This window comes from Lycorma delicatula, chromosome 7 (assembly GCF_047948215.1).
Source record: "Lycorma delicatula isolate Av1 chromosome 7, ASM4794821v1, whole genome shotgun sequence".
In the NCBI taxonomy this organism is placed as follows: Eukaryota; Metazoa; Arthropoda; class Insecta; order Hemiptera; family Fulgoridae; genus Lycorma; species Lycorma delicatula.
The window spans coordinates 29,550,370-29,556,374 of record NC_134461.1 but is presented as its reverse complement, the minus strand read 5'-3'; the positions used below and the strand labels follow the sequence as shown (position 1 = coordinate 29,556,374).

Below are 6,005 nucleotides of genomic sequence, written 5' to 3'. Positions count from 1 at the left end.
GAGTTTCTTTTTTTTAAATACTCTGAAGTGTAATTTATTTCCCATGCTTATACATAATTATGGTAACAATATGTTGTAATCGTAGGTGGCAAACTTGTCATCTCGGCAAATAAACTGAGACAGTAGTGACAAAACCGCAGACTTCGAAGATATGAATGTTAATGTCGCTGTTCTTGTGATAGTAAAATTACAGTACACTAATATTTTAATGCAATAATTGTTGAATGACAGCTATTTAACAAATTTGAGTATGTTTTTTTAGTAATACCCAATTTCCCCGTCATGAGTAATCGTACACTTTGGTACCAATTCACGTATTCTTCATCCATTTCTTGCATAAATTTCGTTATACTGAATTTCAGAACATATTTCGTAGTTGAACAGGTTTATCTACTATAAAAAAAACTTTTTAGTAGTGACCAGAGGTGTATAAAAATTTATGCTTACACATACTTCAAACTTAAAAGAAAATATTTCGACGGTTTTTAATCATGCGTAGATGCTAGTAATCGATAAAAGCTGTGGAACAAATGTTCGATTAGTTTGTTTATAAGTTGTTCGTCAGAATAGCGACTTCTCAGATTACACATTTATTAATTAACATTGTACGTGATCTTTTCCGAAATTGTAGGGGAAATGTTGCGATAAAAAGAATCTTTTTTCTTTTTAATTGATTAAGCAATTTATTTTTTGTGTTATTTATATGTTTATAAATATGAATCGGGAAACGACTGATCCAGAAGGTAAGTAAACTGCCCCATTTTTTTTCAAATATAATGTCAGGCTTATAGATTGCACGTATATTTTTTCAGATGGATTTATTTTGAAAATTATTATGCCCGATATTGGCGCATCCTATTGATAACCCATAACCTCTGTTTCTCTGTAGTTTATGGTCCTAGGCATCCTTTTTGTAGCCTCAAAGTTAATAAAAATCTTAAAACCAATTATATATAATATTAATTTCTTTTCACTTTTAGAATTTGAATTTGTCGTAATTGTTCTCATCTAGGTAGGTTGTTTGGTCAGTCCCCAATTTGATATAATTTCTTATTGGCAATTTTTAATCTGTTTAAATCTTTATTTTAAATCAGTTTATTAAGGTGTATTTTAAAGAATTTAATGTATACTGGAAGATGTAATATAGTACACCTTCCAGTATAATTAGGTATAAAATTCTTCGAGTATAATCTTTGGATTTTAAAATTTTTTAATGGAAATTGTTATGTCTTGTTTATATAAGTAGCAAATTTTAACCACTAATTATCATTTAAAGTTTTACCAGTCTTTTCCACTTTAGTATAAAGTTAACATTATTCAAGTGTCTACTTATCATAATTGTTATTCATAACTGAAAAGTTAGTGTACACAGCAATAACATTTGACAATTTTTAGGTCTGTTCATTAACAGCATCATGAAAGAAGATTGCAGCTAAGATACTCTTAAATAAAATTAATAAGTTGAATGAAATCTTATATTTCATTTTAATATACAAACCAAATTTTAGTATCTGGATTTGCTTATAATATGGTGTTTAATAATAAGGAGGTTGTTAAAAGATTTTTATAACCTCGACTTATTCAAATATAATTTTTCTTGGTAATCAAATTTACCAATTAAAATATTACTACTGTAGTATACATTAAAAGAAATATTACTAATGTAATAATATTAAAATATTACTGGACTATTACTTATTTATTTAATTTTATTTATGCGTATGTACATATTGATATGTTGAGCATTGAAGGCACACAAAGATAAATACTTCTGAAATGTAATTATTAGTAGTTCAGTTTATTGAATGTTATTAATATATTTAGAGCTGGTGAGAAAATAAATAATAATTTATTTGTTAAAATAAACATTATGCATGAAAATATATGTGAGTGTTAATTTTAATAGAGTGTGAGAAACTATGGAGCTTTAGGTGTGATGGCTCCATCTTTTTCAGATAAATTGTTCTTAAACACGAATAGAAGAAAAGAGAGGAAATTAGCTAAGGGAGTTATGTTAGGAATATTTTTCTAAAACTACAGCTTGTTCACTACCTATTAGTAAACCTTTTTAAATATGACTTCTTTTTTAATATATTCGTAATTGATAGAAACCTGCAACATCTAATGTCTAGTCTTAATGTTTACTTTCATGACACATTGCTTTTTAATTTATGTTTAGAATTTTAGTTTCAGTTTAGCAATTGATTTAGAATGTAGTCATCCTAGAATACTTAAACTGCCTTTCAAATATTTATTATAGCATATAATTAAAACATTCATTATTTGACTGTTGTAATATGTATTTAGCTGTTAAAAGTTTCTTTATTGGTTTTCTAGTTTGTATTTTTAGTCCATTTCTAGTGTTTTAGTGCAATACCTGTGCATAATCCTAGCTTGTCTGCCATATTAAAGATAGAATAAAGCAGCAACAATGTAAAATTGGCTGGCTCTAATTAATTTATAATATCAAGATCATTCAAAAAGTTCACCGCCTGTCACAGATCTGGTGCAAGTGTGACCAAATCAGCGGTGTTGTTTGTCAATTATGATCCTATAGATTGAGTCCTACAACATTTCAGATTTATGCATTTAGTTACTTCTTTGTGACTATAGAATAAACCAAACTAGTTTTGAAATTTTCAGAAAAATGGATAAAATTAAAGTTAAAGCTGTTATAAAATACAGTGTTTTAAAAGCAAACTCCAACAGACTTAAAAAAAAAGTAAGATTCCACTTTAAAGTATTGTGAATTTTATATAATATTTTGGGTATGAAATAAACTTTCTGCTTGCTGAGTTTTTTAAATCGGTCAAAACTTCATTTGACTGAATACTTCTCAAGGGTGTTTAGATGTATTTAAATGCAATTGTACTACACTTCTTCAATGTTTTATAATAGTAGATGAGACATGGATTCACCATTACAAGCTAGAGACTGAGAAGTGGGTGGAGCAGGTGGAAATGCACCAAAAAAATTGAAAATAATTCCATCTGCAGGAAAAGTCATAGCTGTAGTTTTTTTATTCTTGTGGTGTGGTACTTATAGACTAGTTCTTGTCACTAGCGTTCTTTCACCACGATATTGCAACTCCACACATTTTGGGTTGTTCCTCCATTGTTCTTTGAAGGCCTTCCATATATGTAGGGTTTGGCTCCCAATGATAATTTCCTGTTCTGAAACTTGAAATGACCAAAGAGATAGGTCATTACTCAAATATTCACTTCAAAAAATGAGCTTAAAGCTGCTCAACAGCCGCCTATTTTGCAGAGCTTGACAAATTGCATTATACTTAGAGAATTAAAAGTTAGGTAGTCGCCGGTCTAAATGAAGTGACTGCAAGGTGACTGTTGAAAGTAAAAATAGTCTGAAAATCTTGTTTTCTTTGTCAGGTCGAGAACTTTAAGGTGTATGTTTATGCTAGAAGAAGAATAAACCAAAGAATTTATTTCTTCTGATGCTAAGGGGCATTATTTAATAATCAAAATTATTTATATTTTATTAATATATTAATAAATTAGTTTCAATGTAGTCATGATCCATTTGTTTTGGAAAGGATTTATAGTAAATAAACTTAAAATAAAAAATGTATAATATAATTATTTCTAAAATTCTCAAACAGAATACCATGTTTACTTTATCCTTTTTTTCATTCCTCTTTTTAATAACACAGTAGTTCCTTTCTTTGATAAAATCAGTCTTGATATGATATCTTTTATTGGATGAAGGTAGGTCTTGATGTTAAATTGAAGATGAAGATTATTATATGTATCTCTTGTGGGATATTATAACAACCTTTGGAAAAACAAAAAACACTATTTTTCAATAATTTGTCAATTTTACTTACGCAATGATTTTCCCCAATTAATTTCATATGAATATATCGCTGTAACTTCTTATTCATTGTGTCTAATGCATAGACACTTTTTTCCCAGGACCACCATTCAGGTATTGCTTCAGAGGATGAGATGAATGACAAGTTTTGTAGTGTGTGAAAAATGCCATGTCTGTCTGACTGGGATTTGAACCCGAGACCTCCGGATGAAAGGCCGAGACACTACCACTCACACCACAGAGGCTGACCAACACATAGACATTTGATGGACTACAACTAACATATATGCACCTGGTGATTGAGTGCCCTCCACTTATAGAGAGTTATATTGTGATCCAGACTTACAACTTAATAAAAACTAATATTCTATGATCTTCCTTGTCTTTGTATAAAACAGCCTAGTTGCATGTAAAGACAACAAATCACTGCATATTATTTGTTGTTTGCTATTATTAAAGTTATACTTTATTTTTTCTTAACTGTTTATAACTTTAGTTCAATATTACTGCTGTTAAAAAATTATTTTTTTAATATATTTCATATAATTACTGATAGTAATCAGTAATAATAATATACTGATAGTAATTTTTTAACAACTACAGACCAACAGCCACAGATGAGATGAATTTTGTAATCTATAAAAGATGTCAAGCATAATTTGTATTTGAACTCAGGACAAACTTATAATTCTCTTATTGTAAACTTTAATACATTAAATAGTATGTAGTATAACTGCCTTCATTGTATATAAAAAGCTTAATTCCATAACATATATAATTGTCAGTTTTAAGTAGACTGCCTGCCCCTCTGTTAAGACAAATTGAGTAGAAAAATTTCTTATAGTAGCTTTAAAGATAATTTTATATATTGTTCTCTATTGTAAATTAACATTACTTTTACACACGTGATTAATTTTTACACAACTGCCCAAAAAAGAGTGTAATGTATTTAGGGTGTATGTATGTTTATACCACTGCAGCAGCTCAACGGCTGAACCAGTTTAGATATATGACCCTTATCCTTAAGGAATCCGTATGTTACCAGGAGTGTTATAGATTGTATTATAGGTATATATTCATTTAAATAAATTTAAAAGATTTGAAAAAAGTTATATAAAAATACTATTTACAAAATTGTCACCTGCACACTCTTGATATTTTCTTGAAAATGTTCTTTTTTTGGCAGTTGTGTTTTTTAATCTTTACTATTAAATAAAGAGGAAGAGGGTTTTTGTTTGATTGAGATAAAGCAAAAGACTACTCAATCAATCACAGCCAAAGGCATAACTGTGAAGGTTTTTAGATACAGCATCTCAACAAAAAAAAATATATATATATATATTTTAATATATGAAGAGTGGAGATTTGCTGGTTGAAGCACCAAGTTTAATGAATTGAATTAATAAACTGTGAACTGTGAGTCCCAATCACTGTATGAGCTGTGTTTGAACTGGGTGATTTGAATCATTCGAAGAATAATATTACAAAAATAATAAAATTAAATTTATGTTAAATAAAATGATATTAAATAATTAATTTAAAATAAATAATAATTATTATTAATAAATTTAATAATAATTTAATTAAATTTATTAATAATATATTTATTATTAAATAATTAATTAATTATATTATTTTATTAAATAAATTTAAAAATTTCTGTTTAACAACAATGGGTTTTCCTATAGAGACTGCGTGTAAGTCTAGAGAACTGAGGTATGCGAGCTCCTCATGGGAAGCCAATCATCATTAACCCACCGGGTTGGTGTGTGATGAACTCAACATTGCAAATCGGCTGATTTCAAATTTGAAAGTTCTAAGGTCCAAATCCTAGTTAAGGCAGTTAATTTTATTTGTGTACTAGATTGTGCACACCAGTGTTCTTTGGTGGTTTGGGTTTCAATTAACAACACATCTCAGGAATGGTCAACCTGAGACTGTACAAGACTACACTTCATTTACATTCATACATATCATCCTCATTCATCCTCTGAAGTAATACTTTATGATGGTTCCAGAGGCTAAACACAAAAAGAAATAAAATTCAGACCAATCATCATCATCAACTGGTAACAAATTGAGTACTCTTATAATATCTGCAAACAATAGTCTGACCTCAAAATTCAAGTGGGGTATTTGTTGTTAGGTTGAAAACTAACTTTTGCAAGCATCAG

The 6,005-nt window shown here is 28.7% G+C and overlaps 1 protein-coding gene across 4 annotated transcripts in view; it reads left to right on the top strand.

The window, feature by feature from the left end:
- Positions 1-32: 32 nt before the first annotated feature.
- LOC142327552 (uncharacterized) overlaps positions 33-6,005 on the top strand; it is a 29,035-nt gene continuing 23,062 nt past the window's right edge. For 3 of the 4 annotated variants that reach the window (XR_012757010.1, XM_075370708.1, XM_075370709.1), the window contains exon 1: positions 33-743. The gene's annotated coding sequence lies outside the window, so the exon portion shown is untranslated. Of the gene's footprint in view, positions 744-3,940; positions 4,127-6,005 lie in introns of those variants that run through there. The other variant, XM_075370710.1, reaches the window with a different exon arrangement.